At 43.0% G+C, this 24,562-nt stretch overlaps 1 protein-coding gene across 1 annotated transcript in view; it reads left to right on the plus strand.

Moving 5' to 3' along the window:
* maml2 (mastermind like transcriptional coactivator 2) overlaps positions 1 to 24,562 on the plus strand; it is a 365,731-nt gene that overhangs the window by 36,585 nt on the left and 304,584 nt on the right. The gene's annotated exons all lie outside the window — the stretch shown is intronic.

Consider the following 24,562-nt stretch of genomic DNA (forward strand, 5'->3'; position numbering starts at 1 on the left):
CCCCGCTTCCGGTTTGGTCGCGCTTGCCGTATTCAGTCGCATGCTCGTGGGACAGGCTCTTTACTCTACTGTTCAAGAAAGGAGCAAAGCAAAAGAAGGGAAACCATAGTCCTGACTTCAGTGGTTGGTAAGATTTTATTCCATATTAAGAATGAGGTTTCTAAATACGTAGAAGCACATGATAAAATAGAACAAAGTCAACATGGTTTTGTGAAGGGATATCTTGCCTGACAAATCTGTTGTAATTCTTCAAGGAAGTAAATCGCAGGATATACAAAGGAGAGTCAGAGGAGGAAGGAACTGCAGATAGACTCAAAATGCTGGAGTAATTCAGCGGGACAGGCAGCATCTCTGGAGAGTAGGAATGGGTGAGGTTTTGGGTTGAGACGCTTCTTCAGACTGAAAGTCATGGGAAAGGGAAACAAGATATAGACAATAGGTGCAGGAGTAGGTAATCCAGCCCTTAGAGCCAGACAGTGATGTAGAGAGATATAGAACAAATGAATGAAAGATATGCAAAAAAAAGTAATGATGATAAAGGAAACAGGCGATTGTTAGCTGTTTGTTGGGTGAGAACAGGAACCTGGTGAGACTTGGGTAGGGGAGGGATGGAGAGAGAGGATGTGCAGGGATTACTTGGTCAGAGAAATCAATATTCATACCACTGTTGGAGAAACTCAGCGGGTGAGGCAGCATATATGGAGCGGAGGAAATAGGCAACGTTTCGGCTTGAAACGTTGCCTATTTCCTTCGCTCCATAGATGCTGCCTCACCCGCTGCGTTTCTCCAGCACTTTTGTCTACCTTTGATTTTCCAGCATCTGCAGTTCCTTCTTAAACACTTCATACCACTGTTGTAAGTTGCCCAAGCGAAACATGAGATGCTGTTCCTCCAATTTGCGATTAGCCTCTGATAATGGAGGAAACCTAGGACAGAAAGATTAGTGTGGGAATGAGAAGGCCAATTAAAGCAAACAGCTAACAATGGCCTTTTCCTTTATCATCGTAACTTTTTTGCATATATTTAATTAAGTAGTTCTATATCTCACTCCATCACTGTCTATATCTCTTGTTTCCCTTTCCCCAGACTCAATCCGAAATGTCACCCATTCCTTCTCTCCAGAGATGCTGCCTGTCAGGCTGTGTTACTCCAGCATTTTGTGTCTATCTTCGGTTCAAACTGCAGGAAGGAACTGCAGATGCTGGTTTAAACCAAAGATGGACACAAAATGCTGGAGTAACTCAACGTTCAGGCAGCATTTCTTGAGAGAGGAAATGGGTGATGTTTTGGGTTGTGTCTGAAGAAGGGTCTCAACCTTAAACGCCACCTATTCCTTCTCTCAAAAGATGCTGCCTGTCTTGCTGAGTTACCCCAGCATTTTGTGTCTATCTTCGGAGAGTCAATGGATGTTGTTTACTTGGATTTTCAGAAGGCCTTTAATAAAGTGTTGCACGTGAGGCTGCTAAAGAAGATGAGAGCCCATCGTATTAGAGGGAAGATACTAACACCGATAGAAGATTGGCTGAATGGCAGAAGGCAAAGAGTGGGAATAAAGGGGGGCTTTTTCTGGTTGGCTGCCAGTGACCAGTGGTGTTCCGCAGGGATTGGTGTTGGGTCTACTACTTTTCACATTGGTTCCTTAATGATTTGGATGATGGAATTGATGGCATTGTGGCCACGTTTGCAGATGATCCGAAGATAGGTGGAAGGGCAGGTAGTGTAGAGGAAGTATGGAGACTGCAGATGGACTTGGATAGATTGGGGAAGTGGGCAAAGTAGTGGCAGAATGAATGCACTTTGGAAGTAGGAATAAATGCGTAGAGAATGTTATAAATGGGGAGAGGATTCAGAAATTGGAGGTGCAAAGGGACTTGGGAGTGCTGGTGCATAATTCCCAAAAGGTTCATTTGCAGGTTCAATCGGTATTAAGATAGGCAACTGCAGTGTTAGCATTCGTTTCAAGAGGACTAGAATATAAAAGCAAGCATGTAATGATGAGACCGCGTTTGAGTAATGTGAGCAGTTTTGGGCCCCATATCTGAGGAGGGATGTGCTGCTGTTGGAGATGGTTTAAAGGACGTTTACGAGAATGATCCCGGCGATGATTGGATTGACATATGATGAGTGCATGACAGCTCTAGGCCTGTACTCACTGAAGTTTAGAAGGATAAGGGGGGACCTCATTGAAACTCTCCAAATAGTGAAAGGCCTGGATAGAGTGGATGTGGAGAATTTATTTGCACAGATGGCTGTGGAGGCTGTCATTGGGTATTTTTAAAGCAGAGATTGTCAGGTTCTTGATTAGTAAGAGTGTCAAAGTGTACAGGAAAAAGGCGGGGAATGGGGTTGAGAGGATAAGATAGATCAGCTATGATTGAATTATGAGGTAGACTCGATGGATCGAATGGCCTAATTCTGCTCCTATGACTTATGAACTTATTATGAACTTAATTTCAAAGCAGTTATTTTGCTCTCTCTCACAATGTGGTAACTGAAATGGATAATTAGACGACTGTTAAGTGGTTAGTTTCATCCAGGGATGCACAAAAGATTGTGAGAATAGGATGGCACGTGTGTGATATTATGGATCCCATTTCGGTCAAATTTACTCCACCCCACCAAGACAAGCTAATGTTTACCCTCTTGCTATCCTTTTAACCTTTTTCAGAATATAGTTTCTTCCTTCGGTAGGAATTTGGATGAAGAACTGACGGCTGTTTTTACCATCAAAGGAATTGTCTATTCCGAGAGAATGCTAGAAAACATCGGGTCCAGCAATGAGAACACAGCAGATTCACACAATTGTATGTTAACTGTGCAGCCAGATCTTTGTATTTGTACTCGTGAGGCTATGATTCTCTTGTCCACTGACATAAATGGTGGAGCATAGTGAAATGACAAGAAAACATGCCACTGTGTACATCTACAGGAAATGCCATTCTTGGTGCATCCTGCCTCATTTTTCATCTTTTAAAATGACAATGTTACAATGGTAGATCCTTTGCATTGTACAGCTGCCAACCTGGCACGTGATTTGCTTGCTGCTTCTTCCATTAAACATTGGGGTTGGTTTATTCACCCCAAGATTATCAACTTTAGATCATTGGTCGACCAAAAAAAAATATTATTCCTACAATACAACCATCCGTTAAACACCCAAAACGTCTCCAATCCATTTTCTCCAGAGATGATACCTGATCCACTGAGTTACTCCAGCATTTTGTGTCAAACCATTATAAAGGATGTTTTACAATTGATTGCAGGTACCCTAAATGTGCATACACTGTAAATTAATATTCAACTTTTCTCAGTGAAGTTCCGTTGGGTTTTGTAGTAACATTGTTTTACTATTAAGTCCGACATACTTCAAATAAACTTTCTCTCAGAGCGCGGTAAATGCATGTTCTGAACTTAGCCTTTAGCCTTAACAAGCGATCCTTCCACTGTGTGAAGCACCAGTTGCGGTAGGAACAGAAAAATGTCAATGAGCATTCAGAACTCTCGGCCATTTCAGATCCCCTTTCCTCGGGAGCAGGTTTTGGAATAGCGATTATTCCTGTTACGGATAACCGTTTACTTGGAGCTATAAATATCTAACTGGATTCAAGGAGAAACTGATGAAGGAGAAATGTTAACTCTTCCTAAACACATTCTGCCTTATGTGCTGAGTGTTTCCAACATTTTCTATTTTTGTGTTGGATTTTCAGCGCTGGATTTTTAAAATATATATTTTTGGTTTGATTGGCTGTAAAGCTTGTTTCTAAGCTTCAAATATAGAGAATAGCAGAATATTTCCTTAAAATTGCAGGATTTATTTTTTGTTTAATGTTCAACTTACCTTTGCACTGCTTTCTTTTCAGCGGAGGGATGGTAGAATATGTAGCTCCCATCCACTTGAACGTTATCTTGCTCTTGCTTTCTCCTCCTTCATATTTCTCTTCTCTCAGTTTCTCTTGATTCATTGCCAGGAAAGGAGGGAAGTCCTAATGCTAGATGTAATATTTGGGTGTTGGATTTTCTCCCTCTTTCTCTGGTGGTGTTTGTAGAGGATGGAATGGGACAGGCAGAGTGAGAGTAGGATTAAGTTACACAGGGAAGCATCTCATCATCATATGGCCATCTCAGGAGTCACTGTCAAGATTCACAGATGAATATTGGTAAGTCAGGACTTTCCAACAGTAAAAGCTTATGGTGATATGCAGCAAACTAGTTGAGCAGAATTACTGAGTTCACCAGTGTGAGAGAACTGATGTACTGTCAGATTAGCACTTGCTTTGTGTTGGCATGATGCCATGCTAATGTCGTCAGCTCCCAGCATGTGAGTCTTGTACAGGCAGTGAACAAAATCAGTGAATAAAATGGATTTACTAATGCTGGACGATGAGGGGATGGTGAACTGAAAACTCCTTCTACATCATCAGCACAACAAATGCAGTATGTTTACTGTTGGGATTCTGTCTTCTATATTCATCATTCATCATCATTGAAAACATTAGCGATGCAATGGTGCTGGTTTCCAATGGGAACGGTGACAGATGCACCACACATCTCTGTCCTCTAGTTCCTGCGGACTTCCGCCGCTGGAAGTATAGGATTTTGGTGTGTGTGCTTTATCATCATTCCTTACAATGCTATGTTAGTAGCTCATCCGCCCTTTGACAGGTCTTGTTTTTGGTCCTGCTGGGGTTCCACAGCCCCTTCCTCACCTGGCAAACCAGTTAGGGGAGACGGTTTAGTCGCCGACTATCCGACCATGGAGCAGGTAGCACGGGATTACATGGTACCCGTGGCGGGGGGGGGGAACTCCCCCCGACCTGACCTTCTATATGAGAGCCACTTATTGGGAGCCAGCAGTAGAAGAAGGAAAGACTTGCATTTTATGTTGATTGTTTTGATGCTGTGAATATCCCAATCGCTCTAACAGCAATGAAATACTCTTGAAGTGCAGTGGTTGTTGCAATGCAAGGTGGAGAAACAACTACTGGCTTTAAATACAAGAGTAGCACTGTGGTATCAGCTCAGGGATGTCTGTTATCATTCAGCTTTTGCTACCACATTCGTTCTTGATCAAATTGGTGGCATTCTTTCTGAAATATTACACCTACTCCTACTCCTGCACCTACTTTCTATATTTCTCTGTTTCTACCTCCATTCACCTCTCGTCTGCAGTGACTAAAAAACAAAAAAAATTATGATTCATGAAGTTTTATTACTGTCAAAGATTGTAAAAATCTATTTTATACTGAGGTGGAAGTAAAGTTCAATTTACAGCACAGATGTGGCCATTGGGACGAACCATTTTTGCTGAACAATTAAACCAAATGCCTTTCCTTTAAACTTATCTAATTTTCCCCAAAAAGATGAATGTTTTGTGCCATTTATTTTCTGTGGTCCTCTCATAGAAACATAGAAACATAGAAATTAGGTGCAGGAGTAGGCCATTCGGCCCTTCGAGCCTGCACCGCCATTCAATATGATCATGGCTGATCATCCAACTCAGTTTCCCGTACCTGCCTTCTCTCCATACCCCCTGATACCTTTAGCCACAAGGGCCACATCTAACTCCCTCTTAAATATAGCCAATGAACTGGCCTCAACTACCTCAACTCATAGCTAAAGACTCCCACATCGGCAATTAATTCTAAAAGGGTTGACGGTGGATATGCAATGGAAGACATTTAAAGACTGCATGGATGAACTACAAAAATTGTTCATCCCAGTTTGGCAAAAGAATAAATCAGGGAAGGTAGTGCATCCGTGGATAACAAGGGAAATCAGGGATAGTATCAAAGCGAAGGATGATGCGTACAAATTAGCCAGAAAAAGCAGCATACCGGAGGACTGGGAGAAATTCAGAGACCAGCAGAGGAGGACAAAGGGCTTAATTAGGAAAGGAAAAATAGATTATGAAAGAAAACTGGCAGGGAACATAAAAACTGACTGCAAAAGTTTTGTGAAAAGAAAGAGATTAGTTAAAACAAATGTAGGTCCCTTGCAGTCAGAAACAGGTGAGTTGATCATGGGGAACAAGGATATGGCGGACCAATTGAATAACTACTTTGGTTCCGTCTTCACTAAGGAAGACATAAATAATCTGCCGGAAATAGCAGGGGACCGCGGGTCAAAGGAGTTGGAGGAATTGAGTGAAATCCAGGTTAGCCGGGAAGTGGTGTTGGGTAAATTGAATGGATTAAAGGCCGATAAATCCCCAGGGCCAGATAGGCTGCATCCCAGAGTACTTAAGGAAGTAGCTCCAGAAATAGTGGATGCATTAGTAATAATCTTTCAAAACTCTTTAGATTCTGGAGTAGTTCCTGAGGATTGGCGGGTAGCAAACGTAACCCCACTTTTTAAGAAGGGAGGGAGAGAGAAAACGGGGAATTACAGACCAGTTAGTCTAACATCGGTAGTGGGGAAACTGCTAGAGTCAGTTATTAATGATGGGATAGCAGCACATTTGGAAAGTGGTGAAATCATTGGACAAAGTCAGCATGGATTTACAAAAGGTAAATCATGTCTGACGAATCTTATAGAATTCTTCGAGTATGTAACTAGTAGCGTGGATAGGGGAGAACCAGTGGATGTGGTGTATCTGGACTTCCAGAAGGCTTTCGACAAGGTCCCACATAAGAGATTAGTTTACAAACTTAAAGCACACGGCATTGGGGGTTCAGTATTGATGTGGATAGAGAACTGGCTGGCAAACAGGAAGCAAAGAGTAGGAGTAAACGGGTCCTTTTCACAATGGAAGGCAGTGACTAGTGGGGTACCGCAAGGCTCAGTGCTGGGACCCCAGCTATTTACAATATATATTAATGATCTGGATGAGGGAATTGAAGGCAATATCTCCAAGTTTGCGGATGACACTAAGCTGGGGGGCAGTGTTAGCTGTGAGGAGGATGCTAGGAGACTGCAAGGTGACTTGGATAGGCTGGGTGAGTGGGCAAATGTTTGGCAGATGCAGTATAATGTGGATAAATGTGAGGTTATCCATTTTGGTGGCAAAAACAGGAAAGCAGACTATTATCTAAATGGTGGCCGACTAGGAAAAGGGGAGATGCAGCGAGACCTGGGTGTCATGGTACACCAGTCATTGAAAGTGGGCATGCAGGTGCAGCAGGCAGTGAAGAAAGCGAATGGTATGTTAGCTTTCATAGCAAAAGGATTTGAGTATAGGAGCAGGGAGGTTCTACTGCAGTTGTACAGGGTCTTGGTGAGACCACACCTGGAGTATTGCGTACAGTTTTGGTCTCCAAATCTGAGGAAGGACATTATTGCCATAGAGGGAGTGCAGAGAAGGTTCACCAGACTGATTCCTGGGATGTCAGGACTGTCCTATGAAGAAAGACTGGATAGACTTGGTTTATACTCTCTAGAATTTAGGAGATTGAGAGAGGATCTTATAGAAACTTACAAATTCTTAAGGGGTTGGACAGGCTAGATGCAGGAAGATTGCTCCCGATGTTGGGGAAGTCCAGGACAAGGGGTCACAGCTTAAGGATAAGGGGGAAATCCTTTAAAACCGAGATGAGAAGAACTTTTTTCACACAGAGAGTGGTGAATCTCTGGAACTCCCTGCCACAGAGGGTAGTCGAGGCCAGTTCATTGGCTATATTTAAGAGGGAGTTAGATGTGGCCCTTGTGGCTGAGGGGATCAGAGGGTATGGAGAGAAGGCAGGTACGGGATACTGAGTTGGATGATCAGCCATGATCATATTGAATGTCGGTGCAGGCTCGAAGGGCCGAATGGCCTACTCCTGCACCTAATTTCTATGTTTCTATCATCCTTTTAAAATATAGCTAATCTCTATGATTTTAATCACCCTCTTTCAACGTGCACAGTTTTCCTCAAGGTGATCTAACCAGAATTCTGTATAATCTAATCTTAATTTAACTCCTGTAGGTTTTCATTGGGGTGTTTTTCAGGTGTTCTTCTTCAGCATACTTTTTAACCTTTCATGTGAAAAAATTCAAAAAGCTTTCAAAGATGTAGCTTAGTCAGAGTAGTTTTTTAAACCCACACATTGCTTGCATCATGTAATGAAATCTGCTTCTAACCTAAATGTAGCGATGTTTCAGTATAAAGACTGAAAAGTCTGGATGTTTTTGTGATTGAGCTAACTGTTGTCTGGCGAGGATGAGATATTTGCAGCCAAGGTCAAAACTGACAAATAATACATTATATAAATAATAATCTCCTTTCTGAGATTGTGCTATTTACTGTTTTTCAAAAAAATTCCCACCAATGTGAACGATATACTTGAGTATTCAAAAGTTTGGACATTGCATCCAAGTTTTGGCTTTGGTGAATAAAATAGGGCCTCTAGGTATTAATGTAGCAATGAATGCCTCCTGTTTTAAACTTCCCAAACTAGTCTTCCAGGCCATCCAGAGCATTATTTATATTGCCAGATGGAACACTACAACATTTAATTTGATCCATTTCAGTTTGAGTGCCTTTCTTCGACAGTACATCTCTTTTCTTCTTAAAGATTGTCATTCTTTTATTCACCCAAGGCAAGTTGATCAAAATAATAAACGTTTTATTGTGTGACCTCACTGTCAGCACTGTAGGATGCACTACTTGCAGTTCCAACCTACAACTGTGCTGTAATATGATTTGTTTGAAGGAGAAAAAACAATCATATTTAATATTGCTATTTTAGTTGATTTTAAGTTATGCATGTGCCTTTCATTTAACTGGGTCTATCCAGCTGCCAATCTTGTTAAGTCCCAGCAGGTTTACTTTTACAGATATGGATACACAAAAGGCTGCAGATGCTGGAACCATTCACACCACACCGTCCTTTCTTTCTTATCAGATTCTGCCATCTGCAGCCCTTTATCTTCTCCACTCATTACTTCCACCCTTGATTACTATCTCCGTTCTTCTCTCTCCCACCTGACTCATCTGCATTAAGGGCCTGTCCCACCAGCATGTGATTGCATGCATCTAGCTTGACCAAACGTGGTCGCTTGAGCCGTACGGCCTCGCGGGGCCGGTTCCACTTCCAACCGCGGACACGTCTGGATTTGTGCGGGGCTGGTCCCGACATCATACTTACCAATCAGCTGGGCAGGAGGCGGGCCGACTGAATTTGGATGTCGCACGGCGTCGGGCGGTTACGTCATCACGCAACGGCACGCCGGGCGGTGACGTAATCGCGCAACGCCACGCACTAGGCGTACGCGGTCGAGACGCTGTGTACGGCGTCGAGAAGCTGCGTACGGCGTCGAGGCGCTGCGTACAGCCTCAATGCGGCTGCGGGCCGACAGGTGTTGCCACGCTGAATTTTTGGACAGTGTCAGTTTTTCGGAGCCCCGCACAACTCCATACGCTCCGGTGATCGAAGTGGGACCGGCCCCGCGAGGCCGTACGGCTCAAGCGATGATGTTAGGTCGCGCTCGCCGCATGCTGGTGGGACAGGCCCTTTAGCTTTCCTCACCTGGATCCACTAAGCACTTGCCAGCTCTTGCCCTGCCCCTTCCCCTCACCCTCGCCTTTCTACCAGATACAGTATCTCATCTCACCTCTATCTTGAAGAAGGGATCCAATCTGAAACATCATCTGTCTTAATTCCGTCCACAGATGCTGCCTGACCTGCTAAGTTTCTCCGGAAATTTGTTTGTTGCTTAGATTTATTTTCAGGATGTAGCTGGCCATGCATGATACCATCTGTCAGGAACAGTGATCAATTGTGCGGCCTTTTATTGTGATTCAGTGATTGTACAACGTTAACATTAATATCAACAACATTATTATATTTGTTTAGCATTTTTCATGTAGCAAGAGGTCCCAAGGTGCTTTTGAAGAATGTTCACAGATAAAGCCAACATGGGGGAGGATCAGGACAGAGTTTGCACAAAGAGAGAGATTTTCAAGCGCAGCTCAAAAGAGGAAAAAAGTACCTTGACGAGCCTCTATGCCTCATCTCTGATTGACCATGGACCAAATGGACAGTACAGTAATGTGTGCATTATATTGATTGCCATTATGAAGAAATTCTCCCACAGTCTGGCTTACGCTTCAATGGAAGTGGATGTCAAAACCAGCCTCTTCTCCTTCCAATAAAGCATGTTCATCAATTTCCCAGATCAAAATGCTCAATTAAATTATTGGATTGATCAGCATCAAACTGATGAAATGTTAGTGACTTGGTGCGTTAACTCTGTTTCTCCCCCTGCAGTTGCTGCCTGATCTGCTCTCTCCCTTGCTTCTGTTTACTCTCAGTAAATTCCAGTGATGCTTTTTAGTAGTAATTTATAGTCATCAAGTTAAACAGCACAAGAACAGGCCCCTTGACCCATCTCCTCCAAATTGCCTGACAGAATAAGTCTGCATTGCCTGTTGTTGAGCTACACGTGACATCCAGATTTTGCAGCACAGTGGGCTGTGGATGTTATCTTTGCCTTTGTTCAAGAATAATATCAGTTGATATGGGGATTGTGCAAGAAAGTGGATGGAGGGTGAGGGTCGGAAATGATAAATGGCAAGACACACGTGTACGGTTGTTTGACACAGTTCTGCTTCTTTTTATTGGGTTCTTAGTGTTTGATCTCCAATCGAGCGAATTTGGTAAAAATTAATTGTATCGGAAGTAAATTAAATTGGTGTGGATACTGCTGATTCAGCAGGGGCAGAATCATTGAGGATTTCCATTTGTAATTTCTATCCAGTTCGCCCTGCTGGAACTGTGCTTCAATCATATTGGCCGATGACAGAATTGGGCTATAATAAATTAGCCCAACAGCTGAATGGATGTTGAAGTCTCGAATCACATAAATCATGGTTACTTGTGTGAGATAGTGCAGGTACTGACCATGTCTGAGCACTATGCCAGTCTCAGTAGCTTGAAATAGTATGCAATTAGACATAAATAAATAAATTAGTTGAATTGTGAATTGAACGCAGCCCTCCTGCTGTCTCCTCCCATCCCCCAGCCTTCGGGCTCCTCCTCCTTTTTCCTTTCTTCCCCCACTGCCCCCCCACCCCCGATCAGTCTGAAGAAGGGTTTTGGCCCGAAACGTTGCCTTTGTCCTTCGCTCCATAGATGCTGCTGCACCCGCTGAGTTTCTCCAGCTTTTTTGTGTACCTTCTATTTAAAGACTGCCTGTGGAAGGCCATTTTCACTTAATACCCAATTCAGGTTTTACTTCCACTTCTTCCCAGAACTGTCTTCCTTGTGAAGAAAATTTAAGGATAAACAAATACAGTAAATCATTTCTTGACAAAATTTAATCTGGGCATAAACTGAAGATACACAGTGCAAACAAAAGATTTCATTATTGTTCAACAACTTCAATTATTTACAACAATTTCACCTTGAGAGTAATGGGCCTGTCCCACTAAGGCGAAAAACCGGCGACTGTCAGAGTGGAAAACACACACACACACACACACACACACACAGACACGCTTCCTTCACCAGCCCGTTATGCACGCGGGGGACAGGGGGAGCGTTGTCTGAGTGAAATTCACACGGTGCAAAGCCAATGTGATATAGACACACACCGCGATGAACAGGAAGGTTGGCGCTGTAGTTAAGACGGTGAAAGCACAGTGTACAGGAAGGCTCACGCAAGTCTTTTAAATGAAAGGGAGGAGTGGAGACAACTTTTAAGAAGCCAGAGATACACGGCTGTGAAGGTCGGCGGACATTCACATTACTGGTCGGTTATCCTTGGTTCTGAAAACTACTGCTTACGTTTTTTTCCCAACGAGCCAATGAAATTCACCGGTCAGCACCGGCTACAACCTCCGACCTACAGGCAACCCACTAGGACCTCCTGGCGACCCACCTGCGGCACGAGAATTCTCGCTACTCTCCATGGCGGCTTCATTCTGGTCGGCGCTAATTTTTCAACATGTTAGAAAATTTGCGGTGACAATAATGAGGCCGCGACTAGTTCCCAGAATGCGGGAACTCCTCACGACCTTGAAGGCGACTCTCCGGCAACCACTCGCAAACATGTGGCGACCGCATAGTCTCCTGCAGTCACCTAAAAAGTCGCCCAAGTGGGACAGGCCCATAACATTTACAAATATGTTGACTGCAAGGTAATGTGCATAAGATGAGCAAGTGAATTATGGGTGAAAGAGGGGATCATATACATGGAACTATGATCACTCACCCCATTAGTCATTGACCATTCTCACCTTCCTCAAATAGCCTTTCACCCCTTGTGTGTTCAGAATTTATCTCTCAAAATATTCAAGGACTGCTTCTCCTATGGGTGTTAGAGGTTATGGGGAGAAGGCAGGAATTAGGAGGGAGAGAGAGATCAAGAGTCAATTGTCATATGTCCCAGACAGAACAATGAAATTCTTACTTGCTGCAGCACAACAGAATATGGAAACATAGTACACTGTAAACAATATGATAAACGAGAAGGGGAAAAGAAAAAAAAAGTTCAGTGTGTGTATATATACACATATTCACAAGCACACATACACACACACACGCACACCGCTTCCCAGTTCTCCCACCAGTCTTACTGCCTTCGACTACATTCTATCTCTGCGCAGAGCAGACGATGGGCCGAATAGCCTAATCCTACACCTATCCTTATAACCTACTGCGGAAAAAGATTTGAAGCGCTCCTATCTTCAGACGTATTATTTGAACTATGACCCCACAGATCTAAATCCCCCCACAAGAGGGAACATCTGCTCCGAACCCACCCTGCCAAGACCCCTCCGGATAAGACATGAAATAAAACATCAGCAGCGGTTGAATCATTCGACATAATTAATGTACAATGTTAAGGTAGATCCCCAGGTGTTCCTGGAGGATATTGCACCAGGCAAAACTCTGATTTATCAACCACTTGGGGATGGGTCTGGGAAAAGCAGGAGTAAAATGACAGGCAAAATATTAAGAAGTTTTCTTTCAATGTAATCTCCAATCAAGTACTTAACAAATGAGGAGGTTCTTTAGGCGCCTGTCAGATTAATGTCATCCTGCAGTATTCAAAGTGGCAAGGAGGTAGAATTAAGCAGGAGGCGATGCAGATATTAGCTGCAGTCTACGTTGACACAGACTAATTACTGCTAGTCCACCAAACCAGCCTCCTCTGAAATGCTTTGCTTAGCTGAACGGATGGAACCATTGTAGGTCAAACAATTGTTTGCAACTTGGATGAATGTGATGTTGTCATGGAAAAGCTCAAGACTTAAGGGAGGCTGTGTTTCCTTGGGAAGCATGCCAACCGTGGTATGATTTACAGTGTGGTGACTGCAGTATTATTAAAGGGAAACAAGTTATGGGAAAGGTAATTTAATTCAGCCAAGGAGAGTGTATACCTTTAATCATGCCCTAGGAGAATGTGTGCCACTTACTGACCAATTTCTAGAGCTTGAAAAATCAGCCTGTACTGTCCCTGTGCTGAAGAAAGTGCGGTCTTGGAAGCAGGTTATGTTTGAACACATACAGCTCGTGGTGAAGAATTTTTTAATCGGTTTTAGATTTTAGCAGTAGATTTTGTAGAAATTCTTCTATTCTCTTTTTTACTGTTGGTTTTAATCTTTTTGGTTTTAAGTGCCTATACGTCTTCATTATTTAAGTGCAGCCATTCATGGGGAACAATTCTGAAATACCTTGGCTCAGGAAACACCAATGATGTTGAAATCGTATCCAGTAACGATCACGTCTGCATCCTAACTAATGAAATACACTAACAAAGTACACTTAAAACCTTCATTGCAGATAGTTACCATTTGCATTTGACCAAAGATTTTGGACTGGGCACACTTCAGGTAACGGCTGAAGATAAAAATGTGTACCTTTTATTTTGTGTGAAAGCTGACTGCTGGGTTAACAATTAAATTATTGATTTTCTATTTAAAAATTTCAATTGCAAATGCCACAATGATTTTCGTGAATTTTATAATGCTATGTCAATTTGGCCAGAGGCATCCAATGCTGCCGAGGACATATAAATACAAACATGTGTATCAGGAGCAAGAACGATCGATTTACTATTGTGCTAATCTATTCTTTAAAGCTATTTTTAACTAATCTTCTATAATCGAAAAGTATCTGAACAATTATAAATATGATATCCTGTTTCTTTCAATTTAATGGAGAATGTCACTGCAATCCTGCAATAGTTAGCAGTGTAATCCACTGCCTTTGATGCTTGGGTTGCAATTAATTTCTCGTACATTGTGAGAAAAGCAGCTTTTTTCCTGTTGTGGAATTCCCCATTATGAAGCAAGTCAGTATTGGTTACATGTTAATACTTTGAGAATGCACCACTCGTGAGATGGGCGATATAGACAGTATCAACCTGTTCTTTATAAAGAACAAAGCATTAAAAACAGAGGCAATTAGCAGCTACTCACCTCACCAGAAACTCAGGATCAATAATGTCCTTGGGTGCTGTCTGTGTGGTGTTTGCACATTCTCTCTGTTGCTGCATGGGCTTCCTCCGGGTGTTCCAGTTTACTCCCACATCCCAAATATGTGCAGCTTTGTAGGTGAATTGGCCTCTGTAAACTGCCCTTCGTGGTAGGGAGTCGATGTGAAAGTGGGATAACATAGAAGTAATGTGGATGGGTGATTGATGGTTGGTGTGGACTCGGTGGGCCAAAGGGCCTGTTTCCATACTGCATCACTAAATTAAACTGAAATGGCTATCCAAGTGGGTCATGATGTAAAGAGGAGGGCTGCATTGATTAGTTTAGGAATGAGGGAGGAGCAGAGTGCCGATGAAACGGGTGAGAGCGCAGAAACTATAGCAATCCAGTTTTTTTCTTTGCTTCACTTTCACAGTTTGAGAAGCAGCTTCAGAGTGGGCTGTTATGGAGCACAGGAGGCACTAGGGATGGCCGTGTTCAGTTGCAGACATTGTATGTGAAGGCCATTCTGTGCCTATTCTTCATAGCATTTCCCATCATGAATGCTCATTTTTATTTTTGATATAAGAATCATTGTGTAGAAATTACAACATCGGGGAATAAGGTGTGCTGTGCAGATGATTAGCAATATATTCTCTTACTTTCTAAGAGAAAAATTGAATAATTGCAAAATACAGAAAATATTAGATCGCAGATGTACATTTATTCATCATTATTTGTAAAACCCTTTATAAAAGCAACTCTTCCAGCTTGTAAAACATAGCCATAAAATGAAAGGGTCAGATATGCAAATCATTGGTGGAAAATTGATTTACATGCTTGTGAGCTAGGACATGGTCGGACTTGGCTATGAACCTCCTGCAGTAGAATTGCCTCTAACATTCACTGCCTCAGGTATAACCTGATGAGCCACTTGGGAAGGTTACACAGTGGTACTTTGAATTTCTGATATCATGTCAGAAAAACTCTTTGTTTTGAGCCAGAGAAATTTGGAAAAGTAACAAAATATGGGCTCTGTGAGGGCAATTTAAAAGTAAATTGGAATATGCACATTTCAATATCATTTAATCCTAAAGGCAAACAAAAAACTGCTGACACTTGAAATCTAAAATAAAAAGCGGGAAAGATGGAGGTACTCTGCAGGTTAGGCCGCATGTGTGGAGAGGCATTCTCTTCCAGGAATGCCCACCTTAAAGAGGCTCTGCTACACTTGAGGTTTTGATTGCGGATCATCTACCTGAAACGTGAACCTGAAAAATACTCATCAGGTCAGCAGCAACGGCTGAGTATTTTCCAGTATTTCTCCCTCCCAGCTGCTGTCTGGCTTGTTGAGTATTTTCCAGTAGTTGCTACTAAAGCACACTAGCATTAACTAGGAACGTTATAAAGAAGTCGGCCTGCAGTGTTAAATTCTCTGGTGCTTGAATGGAAATGGATCTGCATTTACTGACTGGTGTTGTGGAACAGACTGCAGTGAATTGCTGGCATGATAAAATAATTGTCTCCGAGCTTGTCATAAGGTCATAAGTGATAAGAGCAGAATTAGGCCATTCGGCCCATCAAGCCTACTCTGTCATTCAATCATGGCAGATCATCTGACCCCATTCTCCTGTCTTCTCCCCATAACCCCCGGCACCCACACTAGTCAAAAATGTATCTATCTCTGCCTTAATAATAAATTTGCCATTAATCCTCTCCCTATGATATAAAAAGAAGAGTTGCAATGAAATTTAGCTATCAGTCAAGATCTTAATGACATGGAACTCCTCTGGTGGATGCACAAATATCACTTCATTTATATTATTGCACCTGCACCTGAATTGGTGTGGCTGCTGATAGCAGATGTTCAGTAACTTTGATGGCAGCCTTTGTATAGCTAGCGTGAAAGTGGTGAAACAACTTTGCACTTTATACATATGTCTGAAGAAGGGTCTCGACCCAAAATGTCGCCTATTCCTTGGCTCCATAGATGCTGCCTCACCGGCTGAGTTTCTCCAGCTTTTTTGCATACCTTTGCACTTTATGCATGATGTAATTTCCCTAAACTGAAAACCAAGGTAGACAAAAATGCTGGAGAAACTCAGTGGATGAGGCAGCATCTATGGAGCGAAGGAAATAGGCAACTTTCGGGTCGAAACTCTTCTTCAGACTGATGTGAGGGTGGGGTGGGGGGGGCGGGAGGAAGAAAGGAAAATGTGGAGCCAGAGGGCTGAGGGAGAGCTGAGAAGGGGAGGAGAAAGTAAGGACTACCTGAAATTAGAGAAGTCAATGTTCATTCCGCTGGGGTGCAAGCGAAATAGGAGGTGCTGCTCCTCCAATTTACGGTGGTCCTCACTCTGGCCATGGAGGAGGCCCAGGACAGAAAGGTCGGATTCGGAATGGGAAGGAGAGTTGAAGTGCTGAGCCACCGGGAGATCAGGTTGGTATTGCGAACCGAGCGGAGGTGTTCGGCAAAGTGATCGCCAAGCCTACGCTGGGTCTCACCGATGTAGAGCAACTGACACCTAGAGCAGCGGGTACAATAGATGAGGTTGGAGGAGGTGCAGGTGAACCTCTACCGCACCTGGAAAGACGGCTTGGGTCCTTAAATGGAGTCAAGGGGGGAGGTAAAGCGACAAGTGTAGCATTTCTTGCGTTTGCAAGGGAAAGTGCCCGGAGATGTGGTGGTTCGGGTTGGAAGGGACGAATTGACCAAGGAGTTACGGAGGGAATGGTCTCTGCGGAAAGCAGACCAGGGAGGAGATGGGAAGATGTGGCCAGTGGTGGGATCACGTTGGAGGTGGCAAAAGCAAAGGGTTTGTTTAAAGACTACTTTCCTCGGCTATTCCGTTACAACACAAGAATATTTTGGTAAGCTAGTTGCATGGATTGAGTGGAAAGACATGTTTACAAACCTGTGAAAGGCACAAAAACTTAGCAGGCCAGGCAGCATCTCTGGAGAGAAGGGATGGGCGACGTTTCGGGTCGAATCCCTTCTTCCTGTGTTCTTGTGTTTTTGGTTTTTTGAGTATTCCTGTCAGTGAGAGATTACGTAACAATACTTCAACGCGTGCACGTGCTCAGTCACATCTTTTGCTCACTGCTCTGAATTATTTAAGGTGAAATTGTGGAGAACTCTACATCATCTGACTTTTTGGTTACCTTTCCAGTTGCCTTCTGAACTCTATTAACATCAGTGTTAAAATCCCTTTAATTCAATGCAATTTACAACACATGCAGTGACAAAGATTGGTTTATGAATAAGCTAGTGAAATGCATTTTTTAAATGTATTGAAGTGCCATATAAAAAAAGGGCCAGTACCTGTTTTAAAGTGATGCAAGAGTGTACATACTACAGGAACAAGTAATAATATGCAATATTCGTCTGGTAGTTAGAGCAGAAACTCCACAATAAATATGCTAATTAGCTATTTTAGTACAGTTGTTGAAATGTTTTCTCGTGTGGATTGTGTTGACATTGACGTTAGGGAGGGGTAAGTAAGCATTCTGTGCTGATGATAAACCAAGTTCACGGAACCAGTAAAGGGCCTGTCCCACTTGGGCAATTTTTTAGGTGACTACAGGCGACTAGGCTGTCGCCACATGGTCGCCGGGGTGTCACCTGTATGGTCGTGAGTAGTCTCCTCAGTCGCCCCGAAGAGTCGTAGCGTCTTTTTGGTCGCCGCTGGATTTTCAATATGTCCAAACATTTTCAGTGACAGTCGCCTACAGTGGGTTTGACGCCAGTGGACGTAACTTGACTTCTCCGGACGTAGGTATTCTCGTAGGTTGTCACCAGGTGAAGTAGGTTGTCGCCGGTGCTGACTTTGGTGAATTCCATTGGTGACTACCTACGACAATCTAGGTCAATGTTGCTCCATGGAAGGCATGATGCAGAATGATTGGAAACCCTACCCTACAATCCCTTTTATAGGAAAACTGGGACATTTCATTGTTTTGGAGGCCAAAATGACGTGAATTGTCTTCAGTTGTCGCAGACAGGATCGTAGCTTGTCGTAGGTTGTCGCCTGTGTGGTCGTAGGTTTTGTCATAGGTTGTAGTACGTGTGGCTGTAGGTGGATGTCGTAAGTCGCGACGAGTGGGTCGCCGGTTGTCGGTAGCTTGCTGTAGCTTGACGTTGACTAGGTGGTAGGTTGTTGTAGCTTGTCGTAGACATTGTCGTAGAGGGGTCCAGTCACCGTTTTTTTCGCGACCTGCTACGACCATGACAATCTCCCAAAAATTGGGACAGGCCCTTAATGTTAATTGCATAAAACTAAAGATGGTAACAAATATGAATCCAAACAATGTCTAAAGTGTCTTTAAAAGTTGCACTTTTAAAATTTCCTCTTAGTTTTAGTAACTAAAACCAGTTAACAGGCAAACTGTTGAGACTGTGCCTTTGACTGTTGCCTTTGTAATGGCCCTGTCCCACGGTACGAGTTCATTCTGTGTTTGCTCTCCCGAGTTTGCCCTGATTCGAACTCAGAGATTTACAATAATGGCCGCTCGTCGGTACTCGGGGCTCTCGTGGACATTTTTCAACATGTTGAAAAATCTTCACGAGTCTTCCCGAGTTTACCTGCCGTTAGCGGGTCTTCCCGAATAACTGCCGTTAGCGTTACGAGCCGCTAAGAGACGTCCCCGAGCTCCGACGTACCCGCTACGTTCATTCTCCGTGCTTACCACGAGTTTGATTTTTTTTTAACTCGGGAGAGCTCTTGGAATGAACTCGTAACGTGGGACAGGGCCATAATTCAATGTTATTTTGTCTCTGGTTAATGAAAGTTGGTAATTTTCTTGCACTGGCAGGGTAACTTTTAATGCAGAGAGATTTCCCTTGAAGGCCCATAGGGATAAAGTCTGTTTGTTGTTTCGTGCAGGTACATTACATGAGTATTTTAAGTGTATTATTATACAGACATGCTTGATCTTTGGTCTGTGCAAAGCTAGTTGAGCTCGGATAGTGTACCAGAGCAGGAGCTGTGGAGAACGGCATTTAATCTGTGTCTCGGAGCTTGGCTTTTCACTTACAGCTTTCTTCACAGTATGAATGGTTATCCGTGCCAAATGCCGAGTACAAGTTTTTATGATTGTGTCTTGGTTTTCATCCACGATCAGAAAGTAACCTCTTCGAGTTTAGTACCTGGGTTCCCCCAAATAAAGAGGGATTGAAATTACTTTCTAGATATCTCCCCTGAACCCCCTGTCCCACTGTACGAGGTAATTCACGAGTTCTCCCGAGTTTTCCCCTGATTCGAACTCGGAGAATGTGCGTAGCGGTTCCGTAGGAGTTCGTGGATGCCTCGTAGCGGCTCGTAATGCTAACAGTAGGTACTCGGGACATCCGGTCAACTAGTGACCCTGTAAAAAATGTCCACGAGTAAAAAAAAATACTTGTGATGAAAAAAATAGTTGCTTTTTACTCATAGTTGACCATTATGAGTCGCTATGAAACATCCACGAACTCTTACGATTCCACTATGCACATTCTCCGAGTTCGAATCAGGGGAAAACTCGGGAGAACTCGTGAATTACCTCGTACAGTGGGACAGGGGCTTGAGCCATTTGTCTACTTCCATCTTCCCATGTTCACTGTTGCTTCCTTTCAGCCTGCTCATGGGGCTTTCATCCACGTTATCCCAGTTGCTGAGGCAGAAGCATCACCAGTGTCTGCTGCTATCTGAGCCTAGTGGCCCATGCAGAGTCAGGAGGGGTTGCAAGAGTGATCAGGTGTGAGAAATTGACTGAAAGAATGCACGTTAATGACTAGTTTAGTTTAGTTTAGAGATACAGTGTGGAAACAGGCCCTTTGGCCCATCGAGTTCACGCCGACCAGCGATCCCCGCACATTAACATTATCCTACACACACACAAGGGACAATTTTACATTTATACCAAGCCAATTTACCTACATACCTGTATGCCTTTGGAGTGTGGGAGGTAACCGAAAATCTCGGAGAAAACCCACGCAGGCCACGGGGAGAACGTAAATCTCCGTACAGACAAGCGCGCGTAGTCGGGATCGAACCCGCGTCTCTGGCGCTGCAAGTGCTACAACTCTATCGCTGCACCTGAAACAGTTACTTATCTCTCTGCCTGTACCTGCTACAACCTAACCCAAGTCAAAGTCAAAGATTATCCCCTCCCCCTATCTCAGTGAGCCAGGACCTGTTGTAGCACTTACGTGGTGGATTTGCAGCAAATTCAGCACGGATCAAAATGCAGTCATGTGCTTTGTGTTGGCTCCATTACAAAGGGGTAGGCCACGTGTATTATTTATTAATCAAGTTTCAATATCTGCAGATGGGATCTTATAAAACCCAACAATGCTAATGGAGATTTGACTTGTTAGCAGAGGGTAGCGTGGCTGGCTGTTCATCTTTATGAATAACATTCTTTAGCTGGTCTGTACTGGAAGCTGCAAGTTTATTTTAACTTCTTTCAAATTTCAACATGCTGTGCCAGAAAATATAGATGTGAGACTGAAGTGATCTTACCGCCTTCATTATGTACTTTATAATCAAAGATAGACACAAAATGCTGGAGTAACTCAGTGGGACAGGCAGCAGCATCTCTGGAGAGAAGGAATGGGTGACGTTTCGGGTCGAGACCCTTCTTCAGACTGGTTAGGGATAAGGGAAACGAGATATTGTGTTTTGTGTTTATCTTCGATTTAAACCGGCATCTCCTTCTTACACATTGTACTTTATATTAGGTTGATTTGGTCTAATTTGTATTTAAATGTTATTTCCTTCAGAATCATGTAATAGTATAATGTGTATTCATTTGGACAGGGACTTAAGTTAAAACAAATCCCAGGGCTTTGTGAAAAGGGAAAGACAATGGAATTGATTGGATGGCTCGATAAAGGGCCAGTGCTGATTTAGATAAGCTGAATGGTCGCCTCTGTGCTGTAGCAATTCCATGCTTTTAAGTTGCTGTGATTTTTAAATAATAGCTGTAGAGTGAGGATGGATCTTCCTGTGGTCCCCACAACCTTCTTCTACCCATGGTTGTCATTTGCATGTTATCTTGGGTTAGGTTGCAGCAGGTACAGCCAGAGAGATAAGTAAATGTTTCAGGTGCAGACCCACACACACACGGGCAACACACACCTTCAAAGTTGATGGAAAACAGAAGACACTAATATAGTTGAAATAATGTTTTCCACTGTATCTCTGTATACACTTGACTATAATAAACCATTGGAAATACATAGAAACATAGAAAATAGGTGCAGGAGTAGGTCATTCGGCCCTTCGAGCCTGCACCGCCATTCAATATGATCATGGCTGATCATCCAACTCAGTATCCTGTACCTGCCTTCTCTCCATACCCCCTGATCCCTTTAGCCACAAGGGCCACATCTAACTCCCTCTTAAATATAGCCAATGTACTGGCCTCACCTACCTTCTGTGGCAGAGAATAGTAAGATTAAACGAGAACTTACCAGTTTGAAGTTTGATCGTTATTTTATGAGGAGTAACGTTGAGGGATTAGGTGAAGAACCCCGCCAGGACGCATGCGTGTCATTCTTCAAAGCAGCGGTGTGAAATCACAGATAACGGTAATTACTAAACATAGTAAGATTAGAGAAGAGATACCAGTTGAGTATATGATCAAGGATGGGAGCGGAGGGCACGTAATCCCTCAACGTTACTCCTCATAAAATAACAATCAAACTTCAAACTGGTAAGTTCTCGTTTAATCTTACTATTTTACTTCGGAGTCACGTGAGAGGCTACGTGAAGATTTTAAAGCTCTGTGATTTCATGCCGTGGAAACGAGTCCATGCATCACATCTGCCTTGATTATGGGGAGAATAGTGTTAACATCATTAGACATCAATACGATATTGAAAACCCAACGATAAATATATTAACACCAAATTATAGTCCCTATTTATGGGGTAAATTATATTACAGAACTTAAAATTGTTTCTGCAAATGTTCCAGGTTTAACGACTGGTTTGTTATAAAATCATTGGAAAGTTTTCTCCGTTGACCATCCTGCTGTCTTGAGGATTTGGTCCATAGGAACATCCAACTTCATAGCTGCCGATGTAGCGGCAGCCCTGGTGGAGTGAGATTTAAAATGCTAGCGTCTACTCCAGCCTTATTAGGACCTGTTTTAGCCATCTAGAGATGGTCTGGACTGTCACTGTTTTGAGTGGCTGTTTGTAGCTGATTAAAAGTGACATTTCTTTCCCTCTGATGATCTTAGTATACTCCATATATAATAGTAAGTGTGTTACAATACAGAGACGATCATCTGTCGGGTATGCCCTGAATTCTGTTTTTAGGCCTGCTGACCCCTGTCTGTTCTGTTTGACTAATTCATTGATGTGAAAAGTGAAATTTCCAGATGAAATAGTCATGTTGTCCAGCCTTAGGTTCTGTAGTGACTGGATGCTTTGTGCCGTGACCAAGGCCATCAGCATGACTGTTTCATAGTCAGTTTCTGTAGGGACAGAGCTGTAGCTGGAGACCAGTTTCTTAACATGGTCAGTACAATGCTCACATCCCATATTTGGGAGTACCTGGTTCTTGGGGGATTAACATTAAAATGCCCCTCATGAGTTTGGTTACCAGGGTGTGTCCCAACAGAATGCCGTTCTGTTCCTTGCCACAGGTATGTTGACAGAGCACTTCTGGCGCAGTTGATGGCACTATGACTGAGTCTCACATCGTAATGGAGGCTTGCCAGGAATTCCAGAACAGACGGGATGTTCATAGATCTGTGGGTGATCTTTCCTTTGTTACCGGATGGACCAGTAAATTAGGTCTATGATGGATGGTGATGCATGGTTCTAATACCATGTCTAATATCACCAGGAACCATGGTTGAGTAGGCCAATCGGGTACTATCAAAATACCAGACGCAGAGTCTTGTTGTATTTCCCTTAATACCCGACTGATGAGGCAGAAAGGAGGGAATGCATAAATAAACAATTTCCCCCAATGCAGCGAAAATGCATCTGTTGCTGCTGCCCCAGGGTCTGGTTCCCATGAAACATAATTTGATAACTGGTGATTGAGCCTGGATGCGAAAAGATCGATATCTGGTGTTCCATACCGTGCTGTAATTTCAGCAAATACATTTTTATCCAACATCCATTCAGTGTTTTCATTGAATTTGCGTGACCTGGTGTCTGCCACTAAATTTAGTTTACCTGGTAAGTAGGTAGCTGATATCCAAATATTTCTCTGGATACACCATTGCCAAATTGTATTAGCCAGATTGTCACATGATGTCGATTTATTTCCACCCATATGGTTGATATATGCTACCACGGTGGTGTTGTCAATTTGTAGTTTGACATGCTGGTGATTTAACCCAGAACAATATGACTTAAGGCCATGGAATGCACTTAACATTTCCAGGTAGTTTATGCCCAGTGTTTTTAATAATGATGCCTCCTGTGCATTCCATCTCCCTCCACAGCTGGAGATGGAATTGGTAGCTCATCAACCAAGTGCATTGGCATCAGTTTGTAGTACCATAGACGGGTTGCTGATAATTAGTGGATTGGAACAATACTTGATGTTGTGTTCCCACCATTTTAGTTCCATTATGGCCTCTGTTGGTAGCTTCATTGGTCTGTCAAAATGGCCACCATTAATTTGAGTGCTCTTATTTTTGCTCTCTGTAAATTTCGATAGTGTAAAGGTCCAAATTGTGTGGCTGGAAATGCAGCCACTATTTTCCCAATTATTCTAGCTACCAGTCTAATGGATGGTTTGGTGATATCAATGATTTCGCTGCAAGCCTCTTTTAAGGCTGTAACCTTTTCTTTCGGCAAAGTCACTGACATGAGAACTGAGTTAATGGTGAACCCCAGATAATCCATTTTTGTTGAAGGCGTTAATTTCGACTTAACTGGATGGATGATAAATCCCAGTTCTTCAAACAATTGTTTTGTGGCTGTTACTGCTTGTTTAGTCAATTCCAAAGTTTTGCCAACAATAAATATGTCATCTAAATATGCCATTACCATGTGTTTTTGTTTTCGCAGTAACGCTAGGGCTGGTTTCAAAATGTTTGTGAATAACCTGGGGGCTGATGTCAGCCCATTAGGTAGTGCCCTGTATTGCCAGAGCTGACCCATCCAGTTGAATTTTAAATAACATCTGTGGTCACCTCTTATGGGTACTGTATAGTAAGCATCTTTTAAATCGATGCTTGCCATGTAGTAGCCTTCGGAAATCAATTGCTTAGCAG

The sequence above is a fragment of the Amblyraja radiata genome, chromosome 6 (assembly GCF_010909765.2).
Source record: "Amblyraja radiata isolate CabotCenter1 chromosome 6, sAmbRad1.1.pri, whole genome shotgun sequence".
In the NCBI taxonomy this organism is placed as follows: Eukaryota; Metazoa; Chordata; class Chondrichthyes; order Rajiformes; family Rajidae; genus Amblyraja; species Amblyraja radiata.